Consider the following 20,492-nt stretch of genomic DNA (forward strand, 5'->3'; position numbering starts at 1 on the left):
GCTAATATGTCTTTATTAGTCATATTTTTCTTTATTTGCTGCATCAGTTCTCATTGATTTCATTTTGGGGAAATGCTGTTCAGGGTATAACTATTATTATTGTTATATTATTTTTCCCTTGTTGCTTTATTTCTTTTTTCCCCCTCTGTTTTTGGTATACATACTTATTTTTCCTGGCTATATACTGGGTCATTGACTATATACTTTTTCCAACGCAATGATTTATTATTCTTTCATGCATATGTCAGTGGGAATATATTTTGTATTGCCTATTATGTTAGACTAAACTACTTTGTTGTCATTATTTAAACTTTATTTAGACACATTTTAGTTTTTCTTTTTTCTCTTTGTAATACTGAAAGTGTTTGATTAGTAGTCCTCTCTTTATATTTTTGATACATATATATTTTCATAGGCTGTCTTTAGTATTTTTATGTTTTTAAGTTAGTGTGTCTTGTTGTTTAAATAATAAAATCTTGTTCATTTTTTCTGAATTGGCGGAGCATCTGTTTCTTTTTAACCATCTTTATCTTATAGATTAGTTTAGGTGTAATTTAGAGTGCTACTAAGGGGATTGTCTATGTTCTTTTCATCTGTGTGTCTTATATAGTTTTCACTATCCCCTAGCACCATCAGGTCCTATTTAATTTATATACTGACTTTAATTGGGGTATATATTTTATTTTACCCTTATAGTTAGTTTTATTAAAGGGCTTGAGTTAACCTTATATATTATGTGTTGAGCAACTTCTCCTTTTGTGTGTTCTATATATATATATATATATATATATATATATATATATATATATATATATATATATATATATTTATTTATTTATATTCATTTATTTATTTATTTATTTATTTAGATATATTTATTTATTTATTTAGTGTGGGGCTGCTGTGTGTGATTATTTTTTATTGTGGGTAGCGGGTGTGGGTGAAGGGGGTATTAGCCACAACGGTGGTTGTTTACGGCTTGCAGGATGGTAGCGGGAGGCCTTAACCCCTTCATGACTGTAGCGGTATTAACTGCTACGGTCGTGAAGGGGATTAAGTGCACCCGCAACCCCCCCGCAAGCCCTAAACAAACAACAAGGGACAAATACCCCCTTCACCCACCCCCGCTACCCACAATAAGGCTGGCACGGTGTGTTAACCCCTTCATTGCCTTAGCGGTTACCCGCTAAGATAATGAAGTGGGCTGTACATGCATTTTTCCTGCCTCGGATGCATGCCGGGGGCCTCCGGTGCTGGTATCAGCTCCGGAGACCCCCGGCATCAATCACAGACAGGAAAAAGGCCTGATTTTTTCTAAGTGTCGCCCTTGCCGATGCTTCTCCTCCACCAACTTGCCAACTTTAGTTGGCGGGCTGGATTGCCGAAAAACTCTCCATTCTGGAGAGCCGATCAGCAGCGAAAAGCTGATCGGTGCTACTTGAATTCAGCCAAGTTCAAAAAGTGCCGATAAGTGGCTTATCGGCACCTGGCTGCCAATAAGTTTTTATCGGCAACAAAACTTGCCGATAATTCCCACTTATCGGCGCTTACTGAATCGGGAGGGAAAATTTGCAGAAAAAATGGCGATAAACAGCTTATCGGCGCTTACTGCATGAGGCCCTATAAACTTATGGACACGGACCAGCATGGCCTTTAGACAATTTTCCTTGCCCATAATTTAATGTACTACAGACTACCCTTTCCTCTAGCTCTCTAAGGGCTGTGTTATGTGTGACCATGCTCAGCCCTCCAGCCCTGCATTTAAAAGGTACCATTCGGACATCTGTGTTACAGCTATGTATGCATATAGGCACCTGGCTTTATAGCGATAGCTTTTCATGCAGCTACCTCTATTCCCCTATGCTATCCCCAAAGGCATAAGCCGTTATATTAATGGCTCAGGTATTTCTCATGGGATGTCTGTGATCTCTTCCACAACAGGCTGTCCCTGCTGGATCGCCCATCACAACCTTTAATTGTAAGTTTTTATGACAAAGTTTAACTCCTAATGTGAACATCTATTTTGCATTGAAACCCCATGAAAATAATCAACAGTCCCACAAACAGTCCAACACTCTAAACACTATCCTGCCCTCTCCCCACAAAAGGGCTCACCTAACAGACCCAGCCCACAATGTAAACATGTATAATTAAAATGAAGTGCACCGGCTTCAATGATCGGGACTGCAAACCTGCTTCCGTGCTGCTGCTGAGTTCTCTCACAGATGCTTCTTCATGTAGTTCCCCTATTACCAGGCTTCGTAAGCTGTAAGCCGCTGAGTTCTGGCCATGCTAGAGGTATTGTGATAGCGGACTGCCCCCGATGAGGGCACCCCCATTTTGGACCACCCCATTTGAATATTCTCCATGTCTCCCCTCTGTCCTGTCCGGAGTATGAGGGGGGGGAGCCAAACATGCCTGCCCATCTAAATCGAGTCCCCCTGGTATGTGGCCTTCGGCCGCACTCCCTCCTACCGCTCTACTCCTCCGCCCCTCAAGTACACCCGAGCTCCGGAGAATGTGTGGTATTTGGTGGTGGTGGGGGTGTATTTATTGAAATATAGTCCATGTTTTTATTTTTTACATACAGGAATGGTACCGCAGGCCAGCAGGGACCCACGGGGACCACCCGAGGACAGCCAGATGCCCACAGAGACCAGCCGAGGACCCATGGACGCCCACAGGGCCACCTGAGGACCCACTGGGGACACCTGGAGGGAAAAAACGGGGGCCCCATAGCTGTGGGGGCACTGGGGCCCGCAGGGACCACCGGGGGCCCCCAGAAACCCGTGGGAACAACCCGAGGGCCCCCAGACCCCTGTGGGAACCACCTGAGTGCCCCCAGACACCTGTGCGGATGCCCCGGGAACCCCCAGACACCTGTGGATACCCATCGGGGTGCACTGTGGGGCCTGCAGACACCCGTCGGTGCCACCCGGGGGCTCCAACTGGACTGTGGTATTAATCGTGTGTAAAAAAATAAATAATGGTTTTATGTGGGAGCACAGGAGGTGGGTAGTAGGACTGTTGTGTGTGTTTGTGTTTGTGTTTATTGTGGGTAGCAGGGGTGGGTAAAGGGGGTATTAGCCCAAGGATGGGTGTTTAAGCCTACCATGTGAGTAGTGGGCGGGGTTAACCCCTTCATTACCTTAGCGATATTAACCACTATTATAATGAAGGGGTTAAGTCACCCGCTACCCACCCTCAAGGCCTAAAAATCCACCAAGGGCCAAATACCACCTTCATACACCCCCGCTACCCACAATAAGCATGGCACTAGTGGTTAACCCCTTCATTGCCTTAGCGGTTAGCCACTAAGGTAATGAAGTAGGCTGTAAATTCATTTTTCAGGCATCGGATTCAAGCCGGGGGTCTCCGATGTTGATTTTAATGGATATCAGCTCCGGAGACCGCGGCATCAATCCGATGCAGGAAAAAGGCCTGATTTTTTCTAAGTGCCGTCTCGCCGCGTATCCGCAGTTTCTTCCCACCTTCTTGACAACTTTTTGTGGCGGGACGATTTGGAGAGAAAATCTCCATTCTAGAGCGGCGATCAGCTGCGAGAAGCTGATTGGGGCTACTAGAATACAGCGAGTTGGAAAAGCTGTCGATGAGCGGCGAAATGTGACTTATCGTCGAGCAGTCAGCTTTTGGGGGGGGGGGGGGAACTGCGATTTTTGCTCTTATCAGGGCTTACTGAATCGCAGTAAGGCTTTTTTAGCAAGAAGCTGGCCATGAGGGGCTTATGGCTGCTTACTGCATGAGGCTCTATGTGCGATTGCACATTGAAAATGAAAATAAATAACCTATTTATTTTTAAACCGCTCTAAATCATGTGCATCTTTTTCTGTTAGTTGCAGCTTTACAGAGACCAAGAGCAGAATTTATTAAATGGATGTGGGGTTTTTACAAATTCAACTCATGACTAAAATTGGTCTCTGTATGACATTATGTTAAGCACCACTGCACTAGGAGAATAGAACTCAGTTCTATTTTTACATGGCACTGAATGAATAATAGCAAACATATACTACATTCAGTTCAGTTTTCTGAAGAATGCTGCAGGCACTTTCTGAGAATTGTTACCTGGCTGTCAGCTTGTACCACTGGATTGGCTTTTAACCCAAGGGATGACATATATTTTATATCAGTGTCCCATAGTCTCATAAAGCACATGCACCCTCTCACATGCACTTTAGAATAAACCATTGGCCGAATATGTTGCTCACACCTTGCACCACAGCAGGTTCCTGTTGCCTGCCTCACAACTGACTCATTAGTATCAAACTGTAAAACATTCAGAAGATAGAAAGAATATAGTATTAGTTGAGTTTAATGGAAAGAGCTGGTGATTTTCTCTTTTCTGACTAGAGAGGTGTAAATGTCTTCAAATGTGTGTTGCCTAGCCTCCCGTCCGCTACTTCTCTGTCTGTACCTCTCCAGTGTAAGTCCTCTTAGGTGCAGGCAGTGGAGGGGTTAATTCCTTCAATAAGGCCACGTGTGCTATTGCAGCCTTGGAGGGTGTCATCAGTATCCAAGGGCGGGCCTTAGCAACTACCAGAGAGTGTCAGCCTGAGAGAAGGATACTGATTGGTTCATCTAAAGTGAGTGATCACCAATCAGTATTCAATCTGCTCTGTTAAGGGGCAGGGTTACTGCCACAAATCTCAGGCTATAAATCAGGGCGCTTTCCTTAATTCAGGGTTCCTGGTTATCATTCTTTCTCCTCCCCCTGTGGAGTGAGGATCATCATCCTCCATCCCACCAGGAAATGGTAGGAGAGTCTAGCAAGTCTAACCTGGTCCTGAGTCAGGGCACTGACCGGTATGGGAAGAGAGAAAAGGATACCTCTGTGCTGTGTTTATATCATCTGCATGCAATAAAGAGCCAGTTGTATCAGTTGTATCAGAATAAGCGTGAGTCACTGTCTTACTGCTGAAAGGAAGAACAAAGTTGTCAGTATGGGCCATCCCCTGCTCATAACAGAGGATCCATATTGCCTGGAGGTGCTGCGACGAGGAAGATAAAGGTAACCTGCACTACCCCTGTCCTGGTTCTCCCCACACCATCGTGGAGCACTCAGCCCTCCTGTTTACCAACACATACAGCCCAACACCTAGAAAGTAGCCAGATAAGAAGCAGACCCCCCAATATCACTTAGGGTGGGGGTACAAGGGCTACATGTGCTTGCATTTTTTTTTAAAGATTTCTCTTAAATTTCACGCTTTCAGAAAATTCAGTGTACTTAATATTTCTAAAAGAAAGGGGTGAAGGCGGTCACAGCAATAGAAGTCCAGCCCAGGAACAAATAAAATCAGCTTTAATTTACATGCTGTACATCACAGAAGGGGCACTCTGACGCGTTTCGTCCTTCTCCAGAACTTTATCAAATCCCTCTTTGATAAAGTTCTGGAGAAGGACGAAACGCGTCAGAGTGCCCCTTCTGTGATGTACAGTATGTAAATTAAAGCTGATTTTATTTGTTCCTGGGCTGGACTTCTATTGCTGTGACCGCCTTCACCCCTTTCTTTTACCTGTATCTGCTTTGGCTGGCGCACGCAGGCATTCACCATGGACTCCTAAGCCTGAAGGACTGACGTCATCCCCCCTCCACACGTGTGGACGCGCCGGAGCGCATCATCGGCTGAGAGGCAACATCGCTCCTCCTCGCTGCAGGAAACGGCGTGTACGGGTGAGCAGGCAGCGGTCCCCCTACGCGGACATCGTGTCGGCGTTTACCTAAGAAGGAAGACGCCGCAGCCATCCGCATCACGGGGAAAGCCACGCCAGAGGAAATCCTTCAGCAGTGTGGAACAGCTTACCGCAACCGCATGCAGGATACCTAAGACACCGGGCAGGGTAAGGGCAGCAGCTAGTGGCCTCAGGAGGTTCAAGAGTGAGGTGTCCCTGGACACTTCATTTCCTGCACCCGGTCACTATCGGCACAACGGGCCCCCCGCCCTGGGTGAGTCTAATCCTTATAAATTGAAGATTTCATTGTGTCCAAATGGTGAATTGCTACATACTTTTAGTGGATTGAGTTTTTTCCCTACACTTTATTATACTTGACTTTGGCAGCATCAGTTGTTTTGGGTTCACTCCCATATTTTCTAGTACTTAATATTTCTGCCAATTTTGCCTCTTTTTTGGTAGAGCTTTGGAATATATAAATAGCTGTATATAAAGAGATATGTAACCTGCACATTGACTTTTAATGCTTACCATAAACATTTTTACAAACTTTTAAAAATGTGGGGAATTTATTGGGGGGAGAAAAAGGGAAAACTTCTCTTGGTTTGAGAATGTCAGCAAAAAAGCTAGCACATCTCAACTTCCGACCACACTATTGTAAAGTAGCAATCCCTCTTAAGATCAATATACAGTAAACCAATAGCAGTGGCATGTTTAAGGAGTTACAGTATATCTGAGTTATAAAAATACATATAAAGCACAGATTTTTGTAAGTTAATTTGTAAACATAGTAAAGTGAGACTTGGGAAGGGTTTGACTTCCTCACTATAGTGTAAAATCTCTATGTGCTGAGCAAGAGTTAGCACAGGGAAAGTCCTGCTTTCATCACTCATTATTACTGTATTGGCCCTCTACCAGAGACACAATGGGCTAGACTGAGGTTGAGTTGATTGACAAGACTATTGATAAGCACTCCCCCATTCATAGGTATCAATGAAATGCTAATTTTTAATTTAAAAAAAACCCCAAAAGACACATATTTGTTGTAATCATGATTACATTTGTTTAAGGAAGACAATTACATTGTTATGTTGCTTAGAAATGTTTTCTTGGCTTTATCTAGCATGGTCTGATGGGAATTATTTGTTCTGTAACCAATTGACTACTCACTGCTATGCAAGGCAGTATCTTAAAAGGAGAGAGAGACAACAATTCTGTGTCATGAATATAATTTGGTTTCAGACACCTACCACAATGTAAGTGCTGGCCCTGCACTTCTGCAACAAAAGATGAGTCCAATGCTGTGGGTAATATGGCAGATGCTCAAGATACATAGCGTAATTATGGGTAGAAAAAGGTTTCTCATTCCAAATGAAAAAGTGACATAGATATACTGTAACCCTTCAAAAAGATGAGTGCATGAAACATAACTTCTAGTGTATAATCACAAATGTGTGCAATGAATGCCACACACGTACAGTAACTTCTTCACTGTAAGAGGGGAATACTGTATAATAAATAAAAGCCATGCATCGCAAGCCCTCTTGAAACAATTAAATTGTCAAATTAATAGTCCGACATTAATAATGTTTTATATCAACAGTAACACACCTACTGAAGTTAGGCCTATCAATACACAATGTATTTGACTGGAATGAACTACTGTATTTAAAAAAAAAAATTACAGTATCTAAAATTATTGCATTTCTAATCATCTCCAGCTGTGCTGATCGTTTGCTTAATGTGTATTTACTTATTATCATTCTAATCTCAACATACAGTATATTTCAGCATTTGTTGGTTATCCTCAACTCTAATTGTAGTAAAGGTTATTCACAAGCATGGGTGGAAAGTGATTTTAATGATTAATTAAATTATAAATCCCATGTGCAGACAGGAACGTCTCCTTAGAAAATGGAAAACAGGCACATGGCAAGCCGTCTCCAGGTAGCTCAGGGTTTTTATTCAGCCCTTTTTCTCTTATTGAAATAATCATTAACAAATAAAGTATTTAGTTGGAACAAGCTGTTGGGGATCTATGGACTTGCATTGTAATTCAACGTTATGGTGCAAAATTGATGTACTGAACTTACATAGGATATTGTGCTTTTTGGGAGTCTACTCTTTTATTTTTTTTCCCCCATTATGCACCTTAAGCGTCAAAAATTGTTAGGTACAGTATATTGGCACAAACAAATTGGTTTTGCATGATGCACAGATGTAAATGGTACAGCTGTAGTCAGACTAACTTTTCCCACAGATAACTCAAAATACAGAGGCATGCCTCAAGATTGTCTATAGGATTAAACAGTAATGTTTAATGGAAATGAGGCTTGCTTCAACAACAAAAAAAAGCTAGCCTGGCTACATCTAAATGTACTAAAAAAATAAAAAAAACAGTTTAACCTGTTTCAATATCGTCCACCAAATTAAGCTGTCGTCAAGCCTAAAAAGTCTGTTTATATTATTAGCACAGAATCACTGTACATTGTTATTATCAACCGAAACAGTATTTGACACAGCTCGGATGCTTCGTTATACAAGTTAGTAAAGCTAATAATTGATATTGATTAATACTAGTTATATATATATATATATATATATATATATATATATATATATATATATATATATATATATATATGCAAATACAACTGTATGCTCATCTGCATGTCTTAGGCAGGTCTGCAACCCCGCCTTTCCCCATTATCACCCAGCACACAGCACTTCCACTGCAGCAAGGGATTCTGGGAAATGACATGCAAATGAGCACACAGTGCCACTTTTTGCTTCAAAAACCATTTTTAACATGGTTCCCTATAGGCTTAAGCTTGCTGCATGGTCACAGCTTTGAGCACAGCCAGGGTTAAGGTGCATACCCAGAAAACCACCCACAGACAGCTGTTTTGACCGTAATGGGTCTCATCAGTGTGGGGTTGATTAACTGGGTATGCAAAGAAGCTAAAGGATGGGCCAACCATAATACTGAGTTCAGTTATGGTGAGTAAAAAAAGTGACAAAAACCCTCCACAGCAAAGCAAATATGCAAATGTAAATACAACTGTACTGTATGCTCATCTGCATGTCTTAGGCAGGTCTGCAACCCCGCCTTTCCCCATTATCACCCAGCACACAGCACTTCCACTGCAGCAAGGGATTCTGGGAAATGACATGCAAATGAGCACACAGTGCCACTTTTTGCTTTAAAAACCATTTTTAACATGGTTCCCTATAGGCTTAAGCTTGCTGCATGGTCACAGCTTTGAGCACAGCCAGGGTTAAGGTGCATATATATATATATATATATATATATATATATAGTGCAGAATAAATGAGTTCTTCAGTATTAGGTGATACCTTTTTTATTGGACTAACAATTTATGTCATAGGACAAGCTTTCGAGAGTTATCCTCTCTTCATCGGGTCAAGCAATACTGATATACAAAGGAATCAATGGCTAAAACAGTGTAGAGAAAACAAACAAACAAAAAAAAACAGATATGGACTGAAGATAAGGTAAGGTGTTAAAAGTGTTTGAAGCCAGGGGACGGTAAAAATACCACTTCTCCGTATCTGCCACAGTAAAACAAAATCCTATTTTCTAATAAAATCATTCTCATGTGGCAATCAAAAGCATCAAATGCCAATCAAAAGATTGAATTGACATTGTATACATGATGTATAAAATCTGTGCACCAAGTACACCCTGCCAATCAATGTTAACAATAAAATATTCAAAAGAAAATACATGGTACGGTAGCCAATCAGAGCGTGGGAAATACATCCCAACTCTGATTGGCTCTAGTACCATGTGACAGGCTTTGAATGACGTCACATCAGTTCTCCCTAAAGACTCTGTCACATGGTCTACTAGAGCCAATCAGAGTAGGGATGTAGTTCCAACGCTCTGATTGGCTACCGTACCATGTGAGGCCGGCCATCTTTCTTTTCTTGACGTTGTCTTATAGGCAATTGAAGTACAGCCATTCTGATTGGCTGGCGTCATTGCCTTTAAATGACGTCATCAAAATTATTATTTTTTCCCCCACAATCACATGGTTTTCACTGCCCAATCAGGGCTGTGGGAACCATATGACGATAATGTGACGTCATAGAGTAGGCCTATAAAAGTCTATGTCGTCTCAATTTGAAGGCAGGCGCCGAGGAGGACGGACCTCCAGAAGGAAGAAGAGGACCGGGGGGTGGCAGCAGATGGTAAGAAGACCCCCAGCAGGCCCCAGAAGAACAAGAAAGAAGACGGAAGAACACAGATGAAGATACTGTAGATGTTTTGGATTTAAAAAAAGTCTTAGTTTATTTTGTTATGGTTTGTTATTTTACGGGTTCCTGTTGCTGTGCGTGGATTGGTTGGAGAGCTTGGTGTTCAACAGGAGTCGGTGAGTGGGGCAGCTAATGGTAAGTTAACTAAAGAATTTTTTTTTTTTGGAAACTTAACTGTTTTTTGTAATTTATTCTATGTGATACAATTTTTTTCCATTCTCATTTCTTGCCACTGTATGTATATATGTATGTATGTATGTATGTATGTATGTATGTATGTATGTATGTATGTATGTATGTTTCTATCAATATATACATACAGGGTAAGAAATGATTTGGTTGGAAATGCTTGTTTTGCACTATTTAAATATATTTTGATATGCTGCTATTGTTAAATGTGTGTAATGTAATGTTTAATTAGATAGATGTAATTTTTGGTGTTCTATGGTGTACTTTAGGTCAGGGTGAGGCTTGCTTTGTTATAGTGGTTTTATTTTGGTACTACTATTTTGTCAGATGTTAACATTTTTGGAGAATGGGTTTGTTTAACGACTAAAAGAGCTAATTGTGTAATTGATTTGGATGGTATTTTAATTGTTTTGGTATGTCATTAATTAATGGTAATTTATTTGGCTTGCCTTGCTTGGGTTCAATAGTATACTTGTTTGGATTTCATTGTATTTCTTTTGAATATTTTATTGTTAGCATTGATTGGCAGAGTGTACTTGGTGCACAGATTTTATGCATAATGTATACAATGTCAATTCAATCTTTTGATTGGCATTTGATGCTTTTGATTGTCACATGACAATGATTTTATTAGGAAATAGGATTTTGTTTTACTGTGGCAGATATGGAGAAGTGGTATTTTTATTTACACTGGCGACACACTTTATTCGAGCTCGGCTAGTCCCACGAATTCGGGTATACTCGGGTGTATTGAGGTTTGTGACTGTTTTCTGCCCGAGTGCATTGCGTTATTTTCCAGGCAGGGATTGAAGCATTTTATTCCCGCTGGCTGCAATACTGCACAGTATATATATATATATACTGCATTACAATTCATGAATTTATGCCATCTGGTAGACACGCGAAGCATTGCAGCCTATTAAATCCTAATCATTATCATTTAACAGATCAGCCGCCCGTCAGCCAGGCATGAACCATGGCTGGGAAGGCAAACGCAACGGGGCTTGTCAGAGGTGAGGAGCGGCGCATTCCAGGTATCTGCCAGGTACATACTGGGTCTTTGCTCGAATAAAGTGTGTCGCAGCAGTATGCATGTTTTACTAAACCCTTAAACATTTCTTTGTATATTGGTTCATCATGTGTGTGTGTGTATATATATATATATATATATATATATATATATATATATATATATATATATATATATAATATATATATATATATATATTTTTTTTTTTGCATGATGAAGCCACTGTACAAATGAACGGGTGAAGGGTGGGTTAACCGCTTAATTACCTTTGCGGTTATTATCCGATACGGTGATTAAAGGGGTTAATTGATATCAGAATGTAATAGCAATGTATTGGCTATGTATTTTATTGGCAACGGAGGACACGGATTTTGTTGTCGAGGGGGCTTCATATTGATCAGGTCAGTAGAACTTGATTTCTTTTATTATGCTACTTAATGTGTTTAATAATGGGCAAATAATCTATTATCACTATCTGGATAATAGTTATTTTGCACATTATTGTACTGTATGTGCTTGGGGTGGGATTGATGTATTTAATGTATTGGACATGTTTATTTATTTTTACATACAGGGTTGTTTCCTCGGGTCTGCAGGAGACCTATGGACACCACCTGAGGTCTTCCCTGACTTCTCACGGGTAAACGGCTGCCGGGTCCACGGGGGACACCTGCGGGGAAGAACCGATGGCCCCACATCTGTGGGGGCACTGCGGACCCATAGGGACCACCCGAGGGCCCCCAGACCCCCATGTGAAGAACCCGAGGCCCCTCAGATACCAGACATCCGCGGGCCTACCTGTGGGGACCCCAATGTGGCCCACGGTGACCTGTGGAGACCACCTGGTGGACCATGGCGCCTGGTTGGGACCACCCGCAAGCCTCCAGACCCTATTTGAAACCAGGTGCTGGGCTACTGTAGGTCTGTGAAGTGACCCGTCAGGCCCACCAGGGTCTTCTGTGGGCCTGGGGTATTAACCCTGTATGTAAAATAATAAATCATGTATTTACGGGGGGGCACAGGGGGTGGGTTATATATGTAATAAATATAATGATGTTTATTGTGGGGCTGTGTATTGCTTTTATTGTGGGTACTGGGGGTGGGCGAAGGGGGTATTGGTCCCAAGGGTAGGTGAATAGGCCTCCAGGCTGGGTAGTGTGTGAGGGTGGTTAGGCCTCACGGGGTGGGGGGGTAGTGGGGGAGGGTATGTAGGCCTCCCGAGTGGTGGGTGAGGGTGGGTTAACCCCTTAATGACTGTAGCGGTTAATAACCACTATGGTGATTAAGGGGTTAGGGGACATTACATTGGCTGTTTTTTTCTTGTTTATGTTTTGCAGGATCGGAGGGGGCATGGACGGTTATGAAGATGAGTATGGCCTTCATCGTGGCAGCTGGACAAGGGTGAGTGCAATTTGTATTTAATGTTTTAATTGTTCTTTATGTATTTTAAATGGGCAAATGCACTATTATCCATTCGTGGATAATAGTAATTGTGCCCATTACTATACTGTATGTGTTAGGGGGGGTGGGTTATTTCTTTATAAGTATGTATGTGTTTTAAAATTAATTTGGAGGGGCACAGAATTGGTACCGAGGGCCCCCACCGGCCTATAATATCATTGCTGTGCATATATACTGTATGTTAGGGGGGTATAGGGGTTGTTGGTGTAATATATATTTATATATATATTTTTATATATATATATATATATATATATATATATATATATATATTTATTTATATATAAATATATAAATAAATATATTTATTTATATATTTATTTAGTGTTGTGTGTGTGTTTTTTTTATTGGGGGTGGCCGAAGTGGGTATTAGCCCCAACGGTCGTTGTTTAGGGCTTGCGGGTGGGCTTAACCCCTTCATGACCGTAGCGATATGAACCTCTAAGGTCATGAAGGGGTTAAGTCCACCCGCAACCCCCCCGCAAGCCCTAAACACCACAAAGGGCCAAATACCCCCTCACGCACCCCCGCTACCCACAATAAACCTGGCAAGGCTTGTTAACCCCTTCATTGCCCTATCAGTTAGCCGCTATGGTAATGAAGTGGGCTTTAAATGTATTTTTCCTGCCTCGGATGCATGCCAGGGCGCTCCGGTGCTGGTATTAATGGGTATCAGCTCCGGAGAACCCCGGCATCAATCACAGGCAGGAAAAGGCCTGATTTTTTCTAAGTGTCGACCTTGCCGATGCTTCTCCACCACCAACTTGCCAACTTTAGTTGGCGGGCTGGATTGGTGTAAAAATCTCAATTCTAGAGTGCCGATCACCAGCAAAAAGCTGATCGGGGCTACTAGAATTCAGCCGATTTAAAAAAGTGCCAAAAAGTGACTTATTGGCACCCAACTGCCGAAAAGTTTTTTTCGGGAAAAAAAAAATGCCGATTTTGGCCACTTTTCGGCGCTTAATGAATCGGAAAGGTTATTTTGGCGAGAAAATGGCGAAAAAGCCTTTTTGGCACTTACTGCATAGAGCCCTAAGGCTGGCATAATCGAGATTTATACCTATGGTCCAACAATCAGTAGAAGAATCTTTAAACACCTATTTGCAGTGCAACATTCGACAGATCAGCTGATCTAAAACAGGGGCGCGCAAACTTTTTTTGCTGTGCCCCCCAGTGCCTGCTCTCCTCCTTGGTGCGTCCCCCATCCTTACCTCGCACTGCATCACGTCACGTGACCCCACGGCATCATTTGATGTCACATTACCGTGGCAACTCGGACGTTACATGACTCCGCTGCATCATTTGACGCCGCGTTGCCATGGTAACGCATCCTGGAGCCGTCTGAACCTGGGTAAGTAGAGGTTGCAGAGGCCTGGCACGGTCCCCCGGCATTATAATATAAAGGCCTGTGGGGAGAGCGCCGGACGTCTGCAATTGCCCGTGCCCCCCCAAATAAATCTTACACCCCTCCAGGGGGTCACACCCCCCAGTTTGCACACCGCTGATCTAACACCTTCAGCTGAATCAGAGAATGGTGCCAAGGTCACGCGGTGTGTGGCAGACTGAAGTGTTACTACAGTATATAGCCCTCTACTAACATTTTGTTAGAGTGAGATGCACAAAGGAAGAGCAGCACTCCATTTTAGATTAATTGCAATCTGTGTTTAATTCACTCACCCAGTAGTTTACCCACTCCAATAATGAGTCGTCACTGTTTTCATATTATTGTTGAACATATATAATATTCCAGGACTGTTGGAGCACCCATCACCTTCCTATATTGAACTGTGTTTAATTCAAACCTGGATGGATAATTTCTCTAGAACTGTGTGGCTATAAAGGTTTGATTAAATGTTGCACAGTAAATTAAAATACCGCTTGTTGTGCATTTGCATGTCTCAGATAGGTCTGCAACCTGTCTTTCCCCATTATCGCTTAGCAAACAGTGCTTCTACCACAGCTGGGGATTCTAGATAATGACATGCAAATGAGCACAGTGTGTCACTCTTTACTTCTTATCCATTTTAACATGGACCCCTAAAAGCTTATTCCTGCCGTATGACACCGCTTTTCAGCACCTCCTGGGTTAAAGAAGTGCCAGTAATCCTACACACAAACCTTTTGGGTCTCATCAGTGCGAGGTTTGTTGCTGTCGACATGAAGCTGGTACCTGGGTATAACCAGACGTTAAAAAAGTTATGGCGGTTAAAACAAAGTGACAAAAAACCTCCACAGTAAAGCCCATTTTCAAACGTTTATGAAAGTTCAAAAAATAATAATTTGCAAACTGAATTTTAATATGAAACTATTTTTCCTGGTGACCCTATTTGTTTCTAGGTCCCGCAGTGTAGATCAACTGCATTTAAGTGCCCGTACAGTATTCTCTGTGCACTACATTAGCAAATGTTTCACTCATTTTATATTTTTGCATGTTCTTTTTCAAGCTGTTATTGTCTTATTGTTTATCAGAGCCCATTTTCAAAATAAACACTCATTGAAAAACATGCAGTGTTACAGATGCAATATGTGATGGGAATGCTAAACAGGCAATCTTTCTATAATATTCCTTTGACAAAACAGAGCTCAAAACACAAAAATGAGAAAACATGACTAACCAACTACAAGCTCATGACTAATACAGAGTACACGAATGGTACCAAAGTTATAAAGTCTAAATAAAATAAAACTATTTTACTGGCATTAAATCCTGGAAATACTGTAGGAGGTAAAGAGAACTGTGATGGGTTACCAAGTACAGTAAACACCACGAAAAATGTTTTTAAGTTCATTATTTTAAAATATACAGTAGAATACTTCATAATAATAATTGTTTGTTCTTGTATAGCACTGCTAGTTTTATTTAGCACTTTACAGAGACATTTTGCAGACACTGTCCCTGCCACATGGAGCTTACAATCTATGTTTTTGGTGCCTGAGGCACAGGGAGATAAAGTGACTTGCCCAAGGTCTCAAGGAGAATTGAACTAAGTTCCCCTGAGACAGACACACACACACACACACAGACACACACACACACACACACACACACACACAGACACACACAGACACACACACAGACACAGACACACACACAGACACACACACAGACACACACACACACACACAGACACACACACACACAGACACACAGACACACACGAATATGATTAAAGTTTAACAATGAAAGTACTGACTGTAAAAAGTGTGGTCAGGAAAATGAAGTTAAGCAATAGGATGGTGACAAGTATGTGGTTAATATTGGAGACCCAGCTGCTTCTAATGGACTAGCAATTAAAGTCTGCTACTGTAGATATAAAAATGGGAATAGAAGTGCTTCCTCCAAAATATAATCAAATTGAATGACAATAGATTAATATAATAAAAATCAGTGTTACAATGTGCACATTCGCAAACTTATACTTATAGTATAACATCACAAAAATCCTAACTCCAAGTGATGAGTAATCAAATGAACGATGAATTTAAAATTAATTTAACCAAGATAAAATGTCAATTCTCCACTCCAGAGGATTTCAATCACAAACTTCTAAAGTCCAACAAATTGAAAAATCTAGTGTTATCTATGTAGCGCACTTTCCCTCACCCCCTGGGAAATTTGGCGGCTACAGTGTGTGTGTGTGTTGCGTTACCTGTGGGTCACAGGAGGTCTGAGCCTCCGCTGCTGGAACCTTGGGTGTATCTGCTCTGTCTGTCAGCATCTCCACTTGTGTGGGATCCGTCACAGGACAATGTTTACCAAGTACAAACTGATTGCACACATATAATATACAACCACGCCATATAAGGCGTATAGCGATAATTCCGCATAGTATTAGCACAGTACTTGGATGCAGGGGCACCAATGTCCTAGTGTCCGACCAACAATAGGCACTCCCACCCCAAGTGTGTGTGAAAGCGCTGCCCACAACTAATTATTTATTTATATTTATTTATTTATAAAATATTTTACCAGGAAGTAATACATTGAGAGTTACATCTCGTTTTCAAGTATGTCCTGGGCACAGAGTTAAGACAAATAATACACGGTTACAAATACAGTTACATAAATGGACAGGGTATACATTATATACAAGACATTGCATGCACAGTTAAAGAAAATATATATTATGGGCATATGATACAGTTACAGACCAGATTAAAATGTGATGAATACAAAAAGGATGGGGGAGCACAATAGTTGGAAACAGGCAGTGTTGTAGAACTAGTAATTGCTTTTAAAATGAAGTAATTATATCCTGAGCGAGTGTGGTAGCTCAGGTGTCTAATGTCTAATTTGAATGATAGACACACATGGGTTCGTATGTATTGGTGAAAGGGTAGAATAAAAGTATATATAACTTACACGGCCTTGTGTAAGCCCAACCGCATCAAGGTTTCTTTTGGAATCCCGTGTGCTTCTGGTGAGGCTTTTCTTCTTGCGGTGTGGGTTCTTCTTCTTGATGTATAGGCTGCTTGCTTCGTTGGTTCAGAGTGCCGCTCCAGGAGGATTTCCTCTCGTATAAACAGAAAGGAGGATAGGGTTAACACATATACATATATACGTCAATGTGGGGGAGGGGATGGTGTGTTTATGGACCACCATAAAAAAATATATATATTATACTCCGGCACTCACACGGGCTGGTGTGAGTGTACTCTTATCTTGGTATCTTGTTTACTTATGGGTGTTACCCAATTAGTATCAGGTGATGAAAGGGAGGGGTACAATGGTATATATGGTAAATATAACACAATACTCACACGGGCCAGTGTGAGTACACACTTCTAGCGGTATCTTTGTTCTTCTGTTCCTGATGTAGCTAATGGTGAAGATGGGGTTTAACGCATATAAAAGACACTAGGGTCTGGAGGGTACAAACTAACTTTAATAAAAAAATACATCTACAGAGCCTGAGGAAGTCCAGTACTTGGACGAAACGCGTTGCTCTTTTACCTGGAACATTTTAACAGCACATCACAGAGGAGACAGAGGTGTAGTTGCAGCTCCCCATCCGGACGCGGAAGGCGAGACCCCCTACTACTATACACCATACTGTCCCCCCTTTGCTTTTACTTCCCCAAGAAACGTTTGGTTTCTGTTTTTTCTGTTTTTGTTTTTATTTTTGTTTTTATTTTTATTTCTAACATGTATAGTAGTAATAGTATTAATATTAATATTTTTAATATTTCTGACATGTTCCTGAATCCGAACTTTAAGGCTGCGTTTGGTTCTGCCTACATATTGATACCCACACGCACATTACAATAGGTATACAATATGTGTAGAGGTACATAGAATAAAGTCATCAATACTATTGCCTTATATCTGCTTACATTGGCCTTTGTCTATGTATTGGCCTGTCCTGTTTTTATTTCATCCTGTGTGCTGTTTTGGACACTTGTGAGAGACTTTGTAAGACTGTTCAAACTTCCCTATTGAATCCACCACTGCTGTGTAGACAGTGACGTCATTACACAGCGTCCCGCGATGGAGCGGCATCGTGGCACGCTGAGGGCACCCCAGCAAGCTGCGTTTTAACCTCTGTGCAGAGGATATACCTGCCGAGGTACAGGAGCAGCTTCATAGGAGTGAAAAGACTGACGTCCTGCCCCAGAATCAACTGAGCTGCAGCAGCAGAGGGAAGCAAGCACCCGATTCTACAGTTAACAGCTGCCGAGTGGTAAACAGTGTGATACACACTACATGCCTTTTACCAACTTTTTTCATGTACGCAGATATATTACCCCCTTTTTAATTCTATAATATATTGTTGAATTTGCTTCACTATTTGGCGTTGTGCGCTGTTTTCTTTTGTTTCCATTCTCTTAGTGTGTGTGGGGTGCTGAGCCACCCCTGCGTTTACAGCTGCAGACGCCATTATCCCCAACACGGTTATGTGGCACTTATTATTTAATGTATAATTATCTCACTGTGGGAGTTGTGGTTTAATTTTTTATAAATTTTTTATCACTAAATTGATGGTATAGTCACTGCACTGTATATATTTATACATTTAAACTTTATAGGTAGTTAGGTAGTAGCGCACAGTTTTGTTTTTTGTGTTCCCTATCTAAAGGGCCTGTCCCTATAGCAGCCACAAACTATGTGGGATTTGGGGTTTAGCTGGGGCCTAACAGGGGGTCTCTGGCCTTGTGCAGGGGTCACAGACACCCTGCACACACATCCTACCCTCTTCTTGACCCAGCTCCGACTGACTAACGTAGTCCAAGCGTGCCAATTGTATAATTCTCTGTCAGGGAAAATACTGTAGCCATATTGGCTAAGCCTGCTCAAGTGCTTTAGCAGCCCCATGGGCTGCTGGGGATTGTAATTTTGCCGCGGAGCTATCTCCAACATGGCCGCCGCTTTAGAGCCTCTGTGCATGCTTGCGCCTACCGGTATTGGCAGCCGCACCTGGAGCACTCTGCGCATGCGCATCTTTGGCAAGATGGCGGCGCCTACGAAGGGTGCCACAGCGGACCTCCGGCGACCTGCTTGCCAGTTACCTTGCTGCAGCGCTCCCGGAGGTAAGGGGCAGCCACAGGGGAACCTGGCCACATTTTTTCCCTGGTGAAAAGATCAGTGTCCCCGCTTGGGAAAGACATAACCATAACAACAACATGAGTTATATAATAAAAATGCATTGTAATATGTACAACGTATCACATGTCATAAGTCTACATTAGGTTATACATTTCCGTGAATATTACAATGACAGATTTCATTTGACTGCGAGACCACTGCTAAGCTTCATAGTGGGTGCCCTAAATGAATCATAGGTTACCCGGTTAGGAGGGTACCTAACACTTTGTCTTCAGCAAAGCCCTTCTTCAACTCCCTGTGGGGAGTAGTGTCCATACTCTTGAGGCTCAGCCTCACTCATTGGGGGTACTACAGTCTCTGTAATGTCTCTATGAGGTCTAAAGCAACGACATCTGGGGTTTAGAGGAGGGCTCATTGAAGCCACCAGAGTAGGTGTCTGTGGTCTTGGCCCATTAACCATTGCTCCTTCGGGAGGTGCCTATTGACTTTGGTCTGTCCTACTAGAGGGTCCTTCCATCAGATCCTCTACTGTTTAGTTTACTGTTCCATCATATCTTTCCTGTTCACCATCCAACCGTGTAGCCTCTATCTCTGGCTCGTCATCCCCAACTTGTGGGAAAGGCAGGAGATGATTGCGTGGCAGTACCTTACCTGGCCATCCACGTGTAATGATGTGCTCACCACAAACAAAGCGTGACCACAAAGCCAAGGTGGGGATTTGATAAACGCCAACCCAGAGCCGCGAGGGCGCGTCTGGAGTGTAGATAGGTCAAGGTAGCCAGGTCGGGGTAGGAGAGGTCAGAACGGTCAGTGATACTTGCCGAGGTCTGGATTGGAGAGGTACGGATATTTGCAGGTATGTTAGCCAAGGTCGGGATTGGAGAGGTGCGGATCGTCGTGGGTAAGCCGGGGTCAGGAGCGCAGAGATACAGATCGTCATTGGTAAGCCGGGTCAGAAGCGGAGAAGTGCGGAATCCAAAGAACAAGCAAGGTCAGGCAACACAGAAAAGACAGGCAAGGCTCAGACTGGAGGCAGGACTGCAGTGAACATAGCGCACATAAACAAGGTTATGCTCAGCCAATGTGCCAGAGGGCAGGCTGAGCATATATAGGAAGAACAGACCAATGAGGAACAGAGCAATACTCCCTAGTATGCATGGCTGTGGTTGGCTGATGGAGACAAGACAGGTGAATCCTATTACACAGCGGAACTGAGGAGACTCTGCATGCATGCCTGGAGGCATGACCAACTGGGACGGCATTTAGTGCCGAATGAGGTCCGTCCGTACCCCTAGA

The sequence above is a fragment of the Ascaphus truei genome, chromosome 4 (genome assembly GCF_040206685.1).
Source record: "Ascaphus truei isolate aAscTru1 chromosome 4, aAscTru1.hap1, whole genome shotgun sequence".
Lineage (NCBI taxonomy): Eukaryota > Metazoa > Chordata > Amphibia > Anura > Ascaphidae > Ascaphus > Ascaphus truei.